Source organism: Manacus candei, unplaced genomic scaffold, assembly GCF_025592945.1.
Source record: "Manacus candei isolate 608988 ecotype Guabito, Panama unplaced genomic scaffold, ASM2559294v1 h1tg000171l, whole genome shotgun sequence".
Lineage (NCBI taxonomy): Eukaryota > Metazoa > Chordata > Aves > Passeriformes > Pipridae > Manacus > Manacus candei.
Window position 1 is genome coordinate 636080 of NW_026138219.1, and position 14904 is coordinate 650983.

The 14904-nt window shown below is 39.4% G+C and overlaps 1 long non-coding RNA gene across 1 annotated transcript; it reads right to left on the reverse strand.

Moving 5' to 3' along the window:
* Positions 1-11085: 11085 nt before the first annotated feature.
* On the reverse strand, positions 11086-14564 carry LOC127463743 (uncharacterized). The gene is made up of 2 exons (XR_007900918.1): positions 13589-14564; positions 11086-12470 (listed from the first exon to the last, which is right to left on the reverse strand). It is a non-coding gene; the product is annotated as an uncharacterized LOC127463743 (long non-coding RNA).
* Positions 14565-14904: the final 340 nt, after the last annotated feature.

The following is a 14904-nucleotide window of genomic DNA, read 5'->3' on the forward strand; positions in this document are numbered from 1 at the left end:
TATCTGTCTATCTGTCTCTCTATATATCTCACTAAGAGATCTCTGTTACTATATTTTCTGTCATGATGCATATTCTATAGTTAGTGTATTTATCCTGAACCTGCTTTCCTGTCACCTCATTAAACTTCACTATTCCTGAATCTGGACTGTCCAAGTAGTTATTGAACTTGGCTAGACCTACAGGGTCTCATTGATGAATCACACTATTTGTGAACTGGTGCTCCTGAAAATTCTTATTGAATATAACCAGTGTCAAATTGCTTACAATCAGAAATTAAGCCCCAATATATTCAGCCCCTCTGATCTCTGAAGACCACTTGGAAAGCAAGGGGATTTATTTTCTGCCAAATTTGTATACCTTTAACAACACAGCTGGTTAGAATACTTGAATGTGTAAGGTATTTTTATCAGTTGTGACTTCTTACCTGATAGGAAGGCATTCAAAAGGAACACACAGCAAAGACGGAATGTTTAATGTATCCTGTGTGAGTGTCTAAAGGTTCTCTCCATCCTTGTGTCCCTGTTCTATGCCAACAGAGATTGGTGGATGGCGCATCTGGTGGTCAGTGAGTGCTGGGCTTGCACAGAAAGGCCCCTAATCCTATGGAGGCCCATATATTCAGCAGGGAATGCCATTAGTCTTTGCACTGGTCATGGAAGAAGTGATATTTGGCAATAGACATAGCTGATGTTCCATCTTCTCTGTCAGAACTGTGGGATGATTGTTCTGCAGCAAGAATGTACTGTGAGAGCAGACAAAATACCTAATAAATTCTGTACCTTTTGATAAAGGGATGATATGGTATGGTATGGTATGCATACAAACTAAAGAAGAAAAATAATTATTCCCCTCAAAATACAAAAGCAAGTTGCTTCTTCCCTAAAGGAGATTCTCCTGTCTCTGTAACTATGTACAGATGTCCTCTTGAATTTTTGGTGCTGATACTTCTTATGCCCTGTCACATATTATTCACACATACTCTTATTCACAGTCTGAGTTGTCATATACAGCAGGTATAGCAAACTCATATGCCAATGAAACATGTTTTCTTGTTTCTTTTCCTCCTGACAGCTTTCAGACCCCTGGAGTGGTCTGGAAAGGAGTGCTCCCCTCTTTTAGGCATTAGAAGAAGTAAAAGAAGGAAAACACTTTAGGTTAGAGAAGCATTTTAGGATTAAGTGAGGATTTTAGCTAACAGCAAATCAGGTTTGCAGAGAACCTTGTTCAGATTGTCCTGTCTGCTCTGTGCCTTGTTATGCTGTACTAACTGGCTGGTCTGTTTCAGAGGCTCTAGATAGTGTAAGAGGAGTTAATATCTGAGAGCAGGCATATTACCATGCATGGCAAAATGTCCTAGAAATGTTATGGCTTTGGAATTTTGGCTTGAGGTTGGTATTTTGATAAGTTTCAGTCCTGGTCCAAGAGTGCCACACTGCACCTCACACAGTCCCTGGAAAGTTGGTGTATTAACAGTCAGTGCGGAACTCATTCAAGTCGAATATTTAAATAAGAGAACTTAAAAAAAAAAGAGCTTGAAAAAAATTTTGTTTTTGAATATGTATTTAAACCAGGAAGTGACTGTTTCCATTGGATAAGTCATCTACATGCAGCACCCCACCTAGGAGGACAGTTTAATATCTGATAAGGTGCTGAGCTGACCATCATGTCACATGTAGTTTTTCAGGCATTGGCTATGTGTGGCAAATGTTGGTTCACTTTCAAAGAAAACTCCCAGGGATTCTTCTCTAGGTCACATAGATATTACAGAAGACAATAATTTAATTTAAAACCAGCACTCTGAAAGCCTTTCTCCAAAATTCTTTCAAGTCAATGGGAAAATTTCCACTGATCATGGATAGAGGATCTTTATTTTCACTGAGTTGTTTTAGACTATGACTTTATAAAAAGATATATTTGGAAACAGATAAGCTTTAATTTTTTTTTAAAAATACATTTGTGTATCTGTGTATGCTGCTTTTAAATAATTAAAGAATTTCAGTGGGGAAGAAAAGAAAGAGAAAAATGCAGACACTCAATATCATTCAAACTTTTCTTCAACTAACTTAATGCTATAACAGAGTAATAGCATTAATTGAATGAATTGAATACCTTTTAATTGAAGGTTTATGATAAATGTAATTCAACTAAATAGAAAGATGGTTATTTAAGGAACAGATGCCCCTAGGTCTTGTTCGTTACCTTAAACATCTGATTGCACTACTTTGTAGAAATCACGTGTCTTCACTCAAAGAGTTCAGGCTTGAGCTGAAAAAAATACAATTTAATCCAATTGTAAAGAAAATCAACAACAAGTTGTGTTTGGAAAGAGTTGCTAAAACTAATTTCTTTCTGATTTTGGGAAAGCAACTGTTGTGCAGTTTCAGCACATATGTGCCATAAATAACTCTTAGGAAATCTTTCCCAATTTTTTAAGGTTTTGTAATTCATATATTCATAGATTTAAACCCACAGAGACCATTAACTCATTCAGCCAGTCCAGGGAATTCCGTGCATATATTATTACATGGAGTACAACAGCACGAGCTGTGGTCTTAAGTCTTCCTCTGGGACAGTATCCTGGCTTGCCTGGAGAACTCCAGGAGATGGAGAACATGCCCCTTTCATGATCAGTCCATGCAGTGATTAATCTTATGCTGTTTTTAATACATATATCTTATTTCTAATTTTGTTGCACTGTGCCTTAAATTGGCAGCTCTCAGTTTTCATTCTCTGGAAAGCAGTACACCCTCAAACTGCATACGGTTTTAGGAAGAGATGGCCATGATCTCTGCAGAACCATCAATAAATCACAATTCCAAAAAAACTAGCAAGGGTTTTAATGAGCGACAAGGGATTTGTTGATTTATCTATACATTACTTTATATGACTGATCCTTCATCTAAAATCATAGCCAGTTTCAAACATTGGCTTTTTCAAATGTAAGATTCAGAGTGCTGGAAAAGAGCTTTGGTTCACTTATTACTAGTATTATTATGTACCATTTGTTTGTGTACTGGAACAAAGAGAAAATCTCTGCTTCATGAGGCATTCATGTGAACAAAAAACTATGATTAAAAGTGAATAACACTGAGAAACTGCAATAATAAACTAATTGGAAGTTGCTTCTAAACAGAAGAAAAAAATTTCATCATTCTTGCAGGCAGGAGAAAGGAAGCATTTCAGGAACCCTAAGAGTCCAGGAAGGTCACAGAGAAGCTGAGTAGCACTCTTCTCAAAATTAAGTTCCTTCACTGAATCACTAGTCCTCCTTGCACCTAATTACTTGCCAGAAAAGGATCCCTGTGAGTACATGGTCCATAGACACACTGGAGGAAAGTTATGGAGTAAATATAGCACGACCAGCCACATTTGTTTTGGTGCAGGGATTTGTGATCCCACCAGGGAGAGCTCATGTACCATGTTCTTCTCACAGCAAACTGTTGCAGTGTGGTCCTGTCTTTCCCTTTCTTACACCAGCCCTCAGGATTACAAGGCCTGAAACATACACATTCAATATCTAAAAAGTCAGAAATAGTTACAGCAGGAAATAGTTGGTATGTTTTTGCCTACACTCTTCTTCTCATAATCAGGTTTTCCACATCCTTTCTGAGGTGTAAGATTTGATAACAAAAGCAAAACAGAGACTGCATCTGTTATGTATATTTTGTTTTTTCCATAGGTCATGAAAAATACACCCCCACTCATCTCTGTTCCTTTCATACACTACTTATATTGGGAACCAATCTTTCTGTATCTTGGTTTCTAATCTATAAAATTGGGATAATGATATTTTTTGCACCTGCCTTCACCAGTCGGTTGGCACAGCCTTCAAAGCAGAGGCCAGATGTGCCCTCACTTTCAATTGCAGGCCCCTATTTTTACTGTATCCTGAATAAAACATGGTCTGAAGTATATCCCCAGCACAAAAAGGAAATAATAAAAATAATTTGTGAAGATGTTTGTTCTTTATAGTAAAGCTGGGCATACAGGGAGAGAGCAGGATCATTTTCTAAGCTTGGAAAATTGGCATGCCTTGAAATACAATTTCCATCTGGGAGTTGATGCTGATAGCTCTAACACAAACACTTCTACAGCAAGGTGCTGTTCACTAAGCAGCTGCAGGGGTCCTACAAAGCGCCAGAGGTTGCTGTGACCAAATTAAAAACCCCTCCACCAGAAAAATCCATTATAACACAAGTAGGTTTTCCTCCCTTCCACATATATTCGTATCTCTGCTTCCTTCCCATGCTTATTTGCTAGGAGTGAGGTCCAGATTCAGCAACCTCCTCCCTAACAGAACCTAAGTCAGGCCACCAACAGAAACCTGAGAAATCCTTGCAATTATCATTAAAATAACAAAGAAAATGGTGCTTTTCAGTGACTAGAAAGGGAAAAGAGCCAATGTAATGCATCTAGAGAAGTTATTCCTTTGTCAAAGTGGAATACTAGGTATTTCAAGTCCTCCTAAGTTCTCACTGTGGAAAATCTGGAGTCCTCCAGTGGCTCTTTTAACACTTTCTCATGCCTTCTTAGCATCAAATCTGGAGGCATTATCATAACTCTACTGTATAGTAAAGCCTCACCTAAACTATGTATCATTAATTACTACCAGCTCCTAATAAATTGCTGTAGCTCCTCCAGCTTGTTTACCAAATGTCTTCTTCAACATATTTTTCCTTCCAAAGACACATTGCTGCATTAGATAAGAGTGACAGCCCACCTTAGCACAATTAATCAGAAGTACGCTTGCTCAGACTTACAGCTGTTACTCTGCATTGCTTTTGAGTTTTAAAAGATTGACCATTCTTTAAAATAGGTATACAACCAGATTACTCTCAGATATGCCCACCTGTGCTTCCTTTGCTCCCTTTCTTTATTTCACACTGTTTTTCTGGTCTTGAGATCTCAATTTCAAGAGCAGAAGGGGAGGAAATAGGATGGGAACAGGCTTCTTTAAGACCTCATCAGTTTTATATACTGCTTAAGAAATGGTTTCTTTTCACATAAAAATATGGTGCCCAGCATCTGAAAGAGAAAGCACCTCCTCAAAAGGAGAAGCAAACAGGGAAAACAAATTCCCAAAAGTTTACAGATAGAAGCAAAGTACCGTGTAAGTATCCAGTAGAAAGAAGAGGAAATAAGTAGAAAAGAACAACAGATGGAACTGAAGACTTTACATATGTTGTTTTATTGTGTTGAGAGATAGTTCTGTTAAAAATAAATGGAAGGAACATTCCTCAGAGTGGAAAAATGGTAATGGTTTGCAGCAGTAGTGGAACACAAAAGTCTGGTTCACACATCCAAGCTTAAGTAAACCTGTTCCCATCATACACCAGGGAACAGCTTCCATCTTGTGTTGAAAAAGGTACAGCCAAGAAGGAGGAAGTCATTGCTTAAAGGTCTCATATTTGTGCAAGAAAAGACTGTTTTAAAATTCAGATTTAATCTAATTCTACCTGGCCATGCAGATAATCTGTCACAGAAAAAAAAAGAGGACTGTAAAAGAACTACTGGTGTTTCAACCATTAAGTACCAGATATTACTCCAACTTGTTGTTGGGCTTGCTTTCCCTATAACAAAATGTTTTAATAGTACTTTTTTCAATTTCCCTTCCCTTCCCAAAACTTCTCTTCCCCTCTCCCTCCCTTTCTTTCTTTCTCTTTCTCTTTCTCTTTCTCTTTCTCTTTCTCTTTCTCTTTCTCTTTCTCTTTCTCTTTCTCTTTCTCTTTCTCTTTCTCTTTCTTTCTCTTTTTTTCTCTTTCTTTCTTTTTCTTTCCTCCAAGTGGAGAAAATCACTTTCTTGAACATCTGAATAGCTCAAGCTTTCCAAATAAAGGGAAAGTGCATGCTCAAGGCCCTCACCTTGGGAATGACCCACTTATAATTCAAGGTGTGACCTTATGATTCCTGATTAAGCCCTGAAAAAGGGGTCACATACAGACGGAGAGAAAGTGCATATCCTCAGTATATATTATGAGATTTGCCTCTGTAAAAAAGTCTTTTTAATCCTTTAGAAGTTAAGATGTCTGTATCCATCACCCATCTTATTTTGTCTTAGTCAGTCTTATGCAGAGATCAGACTATCTGCCCTGACACACAAAACAATACCTGCTTTAATGTTCTGACCATGGATTGCACTTGAATTGCAGAGCTTTCCAGCTACACTGGTGCAGGATCAGAACTGACGTCATAGGCTCAGAAGGAAATTTTCAGGTGCACTCTATTGATCAACAGACCTAAGGTCCCAATGTCCTAAGAAACTCTTGTATCTCACAACTCCCATCATTTAAGTGCTTGGGAAACTCTTCTCCCAGCATGTAGCAGGTATTTCTGAAGTAGGTCAGCCATATGGTGGAAAGAGTTTACAGATGCTGTCTCTACTCACAAGAATAAAAATGAGTTGCTTGAGCCTCTCACTTTATGAGGGTGATATGTGCTGTGGTTTTGGAGAAGAATAAAAACAGGTTTTCTGATTGAAAACCTTTATTATACTTGCTTTTTTCCCCCCTTTTTCTTAATATGAATTACAGAAGTCTTATTTAAATGTAACTGATTTTCTCCATCTCAGAACAAAGCAATTCTGGTGTTAATTTCCTCACACTGATCATCACAAATTTACTGTCCAGCAAAAAGCTCAGATACAGCTTTTGGTCTCTTTGCATATTCCTTGAAATCCTTACATGATTTACAAGCCATTATATTAATAGTAATTACTTTTATAGAGTTGATTTGTGGAACTCTGATTTTATGAACAGTTAGATCCAAAGAATTTAAGATCTTCTGTGTAATTCCACTGTATTCAAAATGCAGATAATAAATCACAAATTTTTTGCTCAGTATGGATACTGTAAACTATTAAATGTGAATACTAGTTTATATTACTGAAAAAAAAGTAAAAATATCTTTTCTACAAATACACAATGGAGATAAACTGTATAAGCTTAATATTTTTCCCCTGTGACTGTATGTACTGCTTCACAATGCATATGGAAAACTAAAAAAGAAAAAAAAAATGTCTGGAGCCGCAGGCATAGATTTTAGAGCACTGTTTGACAGAAAGAAAAGACATTTGATCAAAATACCAACCTCTGAAGGTAGAGCCAAACAAAAGCAGTGGAACAAAAGCTGGTAACACCCAACAGAACTGACGGAACTAAAGAGCTGGCAGAGATTTAACTGAGCTGCTGTTTTGTGCTGGTGGCGTACAGGGCTCAGTCTGGTTTTTGGTGGTCTCACAGGTGCTGTCTGTGCTTCCCAGAGGAGCCCAAGATTCTGCCCCTGACTGTCACAGCCCAGTTTGCTCCCAAGAGCTATTAACTCCACACATCTGTGGAGGGTAAACTGCCTGCAGTTTCACAGATTCACAGAATATTCTGAGTTGGAAGGGACCCAGAAGGACCATCGAGTCCAACTCTTGAATGGCCTAAATGGGGATCGAAAGGGGATCAAACTCATGACCTCGGTGTTATTTTTGAGCCTTGCCAAAAATGGGTGTCTTATCTCAAGAAACTGCTGTAAGGACTTGCTCCTTTGCCTCATTGCAAATTGAAGGTGGAGGCTTCTTTTAAACCAGAACCCAGGAGTACTCTTCGAGTGTCATAAATGCAAACCCAATATTTTCTGACACTTTGGGGAGGTGAGGGATTTTGTTTGGAATATCAAAGGAGCTTTTCTCAGTTAACATATAGCCATGTCACAAATACAAGAATGTTCTACAGTTATATCTTCAGTTTTTCTGCTGCTTCTCTTAATTTTCTTCTACTCCCTTTTTTTTTTTTTTTACAATATTCCTTTTATTACCTCTCCCTGTGCCCTACTTTCTTCCTTTTTCTGTACAACTTCTGTTTACCTCTTCCCTTGCTACTCTGCTCTTCTGCCTCCAGAACCACATGGGCCATGGGAATACTTTCCTCAGCAGAGCACCCTGGGCTCTCATGTGTGAGCAGCAGTCGGCCTTGATTTGGCTTCTACTTTTAAACATTTCAATGGCCTGCTTTGCCATAATCTCCATAAAATAATGCATGTCAAGGTAGAGAAATTAATTTTAATTGGTGATTCAGCCTATAATGACTTTAAAGGGAATTTAGAGATTGAATTGAAATTTGAAAAATGCAAGTGTTAATATCACTGTTCCTTAAAGAAAAGCAGTGCAAAGAACTAAGTAGAAATGCTCCTGCTGGGTGAACTCTGAAAAGTCATCTGTGCCTTAGTTTCCCTGATCAATAATGGGACAAAAATGCTGCCAAATCCCTTACCAGCACTGGAATATTTGCAAATAAAGGTTTATCAGTGTAAAATGAATCAAACTTGTTTGCATATATTTTTTTTTCATTCACGCTCTCAGGCAGCAGAGTAGTGTTCAGCATTCTCATGCAGGACTAGTTCTGAGTATCTCAAATATCATCTTTTGCAAATTGGCAAATAAATTTAAGATTTTAGCTTCTTCCAGAACCTTCACCCAAATCAGATTATGGTTTATTCCCAGCAGGCAAAAAGTATTAAACGGCTTTACATTTCTGCTCTTTCCCAAGCAGAATGTATGCATTTGATAACAGGAATCTGTGCAAAAGGGAAACGCTCTAAGCAGAGAAAACATGATTCATTTTGGAAATATTAGTATTGAGGACTTTTTGTGAAGAAACTTCTTGAGTTTTTGTTAATCACAGTCAGAGGATAGTTTAGATTTTCTTAAACCAAGGCACTTAGCTAGGTTCATTTGCTGCATATTAAGACTTTCTAGGTACTACTTACAGAGATGTTCCAATCTGGTTGTCATTTGCCAGATCATTATACCATGGCATTTTTGTGTTGTGTTTTGGTTCTGTAGAAAATACACAATGAATTGATGTACTACTCCTTAAGAGTTTTTTCAATATCAGCTGTATAACAAATATTCACACTGCTCCCCACACTGAGCCCCCTTCCCCAGTAGAGAGATCTAGAGAAAGACATCTATCAAAACAAATATACCCAGACAACTGAAACAAGAAGCCCCTAAGAGAACACCACCACTCTACTTGAATCTCCCTTTTCTCAGTATCGCTGCCCCAATTCCTAGAAACAACCTCCCATTTGCAGACTAGTATATTGTGTGAATGTTAATTAACTGCATACATGGATTTTAGAAGCACAAATCTTTGAGTTTAAATTCTGCACAGCACCAAGTCCTTTCGCCTGTTCTGGAAATCAATACTTACACATATATCAATACTTACACTGTTTCACTCCAAAACTGAAAACTGAGCAGAGATGACCAAGGAGACAATCAAGTAGAAATACAGAAAGAATGTGGCAGGTCTATGGTCATAAGGTATGTCTGTGACAGCAATAAAATCAGAAGCCAAAGCACCTGTGTTCAGATAAGTGATCACCAGTCCTATGTGCCACCTTGGTTATTAATGTTTCTCTTGACTTCAGGGATCTGGTCTCAAGATGAAAATATGGAGGATCAAAACTTCTGAGCATTTGGTTATAATCTGAAGTGAGAAACTGTTGCTCCCCAGGGACTGACTGAAGAAATAAACACACAACCTTTAGGCATAATGTTCAGTCAATGAACACCATCAAATAAGTCATAGCAAATAAGGCATTGTGATGCCTTATTGTGATATAATTGGGGATTTCCACCTATGTAAACTTAATAGTACATTTAATTGCAAAAGATCTGCCACTATGAAAAAGAAATGTTAGATTGCTTCTTTTATAGAAAAGAGAAATGGTTTTCCATTTAAATAGTTATCTGCTATCCATTATCTCTTCTTTTCCCTTTGTTCCTCCTTCTGTGAATTGTTTGTTTTGCATTGTTTGTTTATTCAAGTGTGGAGCCTTACAGAACAGAAAATTGTTTTGCTAGATTATTGCTCTGTTTGGTCTTTTTGATATGATTTGACTTTTAGAGTTCTTTATGTTATAGCTTCTTTAGTATTAAGAAACTATCCTAAAATAAAGCATAGAGATGTGAAATTTACAGGTGATAAATTGAAGCTCAGTTTTTCTAGGTTATGCTCTTACTTACTAACTTCTACAGAGCTAAATTTTCTTTTTTTGCTCGGTATTTATTCCTGACATTAGGAGTTACCTGGATTAACATCTAATAAAAGTGTGTGAAAATAATTTGCTGACAAAGAAATATATTCATATGGTTAGAGGATTTTTCATATGAGCAATGATTTACAGTACCAAGGTTTTAAACATGGAATTTTGGAATTTGGCCCACGTTTTCTCACACTTTGAGTGAATTCAGTTGGCACACACACTGTAAGTGAAGATAACTGATATTTCATGTGATAAAGATTTTTGTATTGCTGTGGATAGGGAGGCAGATTGCTCAGTGAATCCTTATGCCAAACAACCCAAAACACTTCTTTAGTAGAAAATTCATAGGTAAACATATGTCTAAGGGTCACATTAAGTTAAAAATTAGCACTTTTTAAATTGACTTGCAATGTTACTCTATAACTGGTCTATCAGGAAGACAATTGTGTAGACATGAAACACAAAACCTGTCTAGTGTAATCCAACCAAAAATTGTTTATAATTAATTTAAAAATAACAGATTACCAACCGCAGATCCAACCTCCCACTCAAACCAAACATATGCAATGTGAGACCATGTAAAGCAAAAGAAAAATATTATCATGTATCCCCAACTGCTTATTTTTTCTGTCAACATCAAGTGTGAATCTAAAATGGTATTCTAAGGACCTGGAGCACCTCAAAAGCAAGATAAAGAAGAAAAAGCACAGCCAGGATATTGTCGATTCTTAAATAACCTGGAGTGAGGAGCAGCATGTAACTGCACTGTCCTGAAAGGAAAAATTATCTCTGTGGCCATTTCTTTCTCTGCAGCTGCTTAGCTGAGTTTTGCCAGGAGCCAGGGATGGGAAACGTGAGGGCTACATCTCTGTTCCCCATCTCCTATGTCTAATTTTCTCCCCTGCCATGGAAAGCCATGTTGCCTATAGAGAGGAAGAAATCTCTGCCACTCACAATGCAGAGTGATCATACTTCATTTACTGCCTGCTAATTAACTCCAAAGAAATTTCTGTAGCACTTGTATGGGCACGAACGCACTTACCCACGAGTGCAATAAGTGAATTAGCTTTATTACCAAGAACAGCAGTTTAAATACAGAGTTCAAACTGTAACACGTGACCTTTCAACCAATGACATTAGAGCACCTCAATGCACATGTGACAGAATCCTAAAGAACAAGAATGCTTTGCAGCATTCTTCCTCTAATATGAATCACTACATTTTCCCTTTCCTTATTATCATTATGACAATTTTTTCAAACTTTTTTCTTAAACATTTTTTAACATAAACAAGCTTATCTTAACTATTTATAAGGGCCTGATGTGGTAAGGCCTTTATTAAATTTATTAGCTCTGTAACTTTATTAACCATGTAATATTAATAACTTTATTAATTGTGTAACCTTCAATTATTCAGGGTTTATAAATATGTAAGATTTTTTTATCTGAGGCAGTGAGTATTGTAGTTAATGCTATTTGAGGATAATTTATGTAGTTGAGGTGATATTGTTGTATAATTGTGCCTGTAATAGAAATATAATTGATATTGAATGTTTTTGAATTTTCATACACACACACTTTTCCATTCATTCATTGGCCGCTATTCACACATTCATTCTCACATGTTCTGCATGTTTATTCTGTTTTGTTTTTTAACTGTAAGTTATAATTAATAGTGGTTATTGATTGTGTGTTTCTTCTGGTTTAGTTTCATCAATTATTGTTCCTTTGTGATTGTTCCTGTTTGAAGAAGAGTTAGTGTAGGTTTACATACATATAGAGAAGAGACCCATATCCCTTCCCCCCTTTTTGTTGTTTTTATAATATTTTTCTTTGGTGTGCTCTTTCTACTATTGTTGGTCCTGTGGGTGAGTGTGGTGATATGTAAATTTTTCATATGATTAAATTTAGTTATATGAGTGATCTGTGAATGGTAGTAAAGCATAATTATTGAAGGTAAATTTTCAATTTCTGATCACAGTTTGTGCTTAGAATAGAGGGGTTCATTACAATCTGCTCACTCAGCTTGAAATCCAGCGTCCCCGGTGAGAAATCAGTCTATGTTATCTCTGGTTTTTGGAATGCAGATAATGCCCAGGTTTTTGTTCATTCATCTCTTGTAGTTGTTCTTTACCTTTAGAAACAATCTTCGCAAATATGTTAATAACAGTTTGGTCAGTTTTCAATGGAAAATGGGCAGGAATAGATGTTAATCTGCAGTTTTCCTGTAGTTATGTCCAGGATTGGTCAAAGTTGGTTAATACTTCAAAGCAATAGCTGCAAGTCATTTCGTGTTATAGGGTCTCTTACTTCAAAGTTGAAGGTTTAGGGATGATCCTTTGCTGTGTAGTCCCCTCTCTATTGGAGATTTGTTCTATGATTGGGTCTGTTGAGTTTTTTCTGGAGTGCTTTGCAGTCCCATTTCTTGAATGATACTGGTAAGGGGAATTAAAATCAGTTTTAATTCAGTCTCTTAGGCAGTTGAGACTTAAAAGTAGCTATTTTTGCATTTTTGCTGATATTATGTATACTTTTCTATAATAACAAATATTTTGAGAATGTTCGAAGGTATTAATTAACAAACAGTGAGGATGTTTGAAACTCTAAACTCGTTACTTGAACAACGTTATTACAATAATTGCATCTATTCGGATGTATTTGAGAATTTATTAACTTTAACAACATCTAAAACCCTCTATCTTTAACAATTCAAACAAAGCCCCTGGGGAACTGACGAAAAAGTAGGAATACGACATTGTGGCTGCGGAGCCGGGCTGCGCAGGGGGCAGTTCAGCCACCTGCAGCGCAGCCCCGCTCCGTCCCAGCAGAAGGGGCGGGAGCTGTTACCCCCGGTCCTGGCTTGGCTGCATTATTCACCACCGCGGACGGCGGGATTGCCCCCGTAGGGGTCTCGGCGCGGCACCGGTCGGGGGCCACGCCGCCCCTCTCTCTGCCTGCAGCAGAATCTGCGCAGGGCTCTGGTGGGCGTCCGCAGCCCACGCTGTCCCGTCGACAGCATGGGGCGGGGGGGGCGCGCCGCGCACAGGACTGAGTCCCGTCGGCGCCCGAGCCACTTTGTTGTTTCAGCCTCGGGGCGGAAGGAACGCGGCACAGCGCTGGGCACGGCCTCGCCCCCGCCCCCAGTTTTTCTGCAAAGCAGGTTTGGAGCCGCTCCAGGGAGCAACTGATTTGCTCGCAGAGCTGGACAGGGTCATGGCCGCCCTCCGCCTTGCGGGTCCTTGCCTCCGCCCGAGCCACACAGCCCCCGCCCCGTGCAGCTGCCGCCGCGGCCCCGGGACATCCCCGGGAGGGGTGGGCCCGCACGGGCCGCGCTTTTGCATCCCGCCGCGTGCCGGGAGCCTCCGCACCCGGAGACCCCGGCTCTGCACCTCGAGGCGGCCCCAGCCCCCCTGGCTGCCCCCCGCCCCGCCGCGCGCGCCACTCTTCAGCGCGGCGCGGACGGCATCGCCGCAGTGAAGCAAGATGCACCCCCCCGGCCGCTTCCTGCCCCACCATCTTGGTCTTCATGGCAACACTTGCCGGGCCGACCCACCTGGTCCTCATTAGGGGCACACAAGAAAATGGCCGCGGGACCGGAAGAGACGGGCTTTCTCCGGCCATGCGGCCGGGGCAAAATGGCCGCGCCTATGCAACCATGCAGTCTTCACGTAGCTGCAGTTCCACAGCAGCTCCATGGCAAGACTTATCCTGCATGCATTCCCAATCTCGCGGCGGGAATCTAATAACTGTCTCCCTGTAACAGTTTTGCAGTTTAAGTCATGCACTCACACCCCAGAGTCTGTGCATCTGCGAGAACTCAGCACAGAACTACCGCTTGTAACATCTCCCTCCCAGTCTTGGATGCAGGCATATAGTGCTAATCCCAGCCATATACCTTTCCTTCCCATATTTTTTATTCCCGCATTCCCGGTGGTTTCCTCCACCTCCATGTCTTTGCCTGGTGTCTAAGGGGTTTGTGGGGGGGGGCAGGAGGGTTAGAGTCAGTTTCCATGGACGAGTCTGAATTCTTTTGTGCAGTCTTTAAAGGGTCCATAATTTTTGTCCATGTGGCTAAATTTCTAAAGGCTTCCATATCTTCCTAAGTTGCTTTTTCTCTCTACATTTTCCCAACTTTTTGCCAAACAGTCACATTTAAGAGTTCTGACAGGCAGTAATTCCATTATAACTACGACAATATATACTAGTAGGGCTTCAGCTTTTTCTTCCGTTTTTTGGGAAAACCTCCCTATGGGAACACCTCTCTTCCTCATGATAGCTCACCTCTTTTTGCTGAAGCTTAGTTTTCTTCTTTTTTCCTTTTCGATCCCTTTTCCTTTCTGTCCTATCTTGCCAGAGATAAATGATGCGTGCGACATGTTGAAGAATTCTTCCTTTTTTCTTTTAATTCTGTCAGGAGGATGCTACAGGCAGACATCCCAAAGCTTACAGCTTCTGGTTCCCCAATGTCTGTTTAAAGTCCCTGTTACAGGGGCACCATCTGTAGCACTTGTATGGGCACAAACCCACATGAGTGTAATAAGTGAAATAGCTTTATTACCAAGAACAGCAGTTTAAATACAGAGTTCAAACTGTAACACGTGACCTTTCAAACAATGACATTAGCACACCTCAATGCACATGTGTGATAAGAGTCCTAAAGAACAAGTCCCAGAATGCTTTGCAGCATTCTTCGTCTAATATGAATTGCTACAAATTTCTTTGCTAGCTATTCTTACAGGAGTATTTCAGTTTCTATACATACTCCTGTCATATTGTCATGGTTTCCTATTGCCTGGATCTTTTACATCACAGAGTTGAAACTCCAAGTCCCTTCTTACCCATTGCTTTTCATTCTTTAAACTTCAGCTT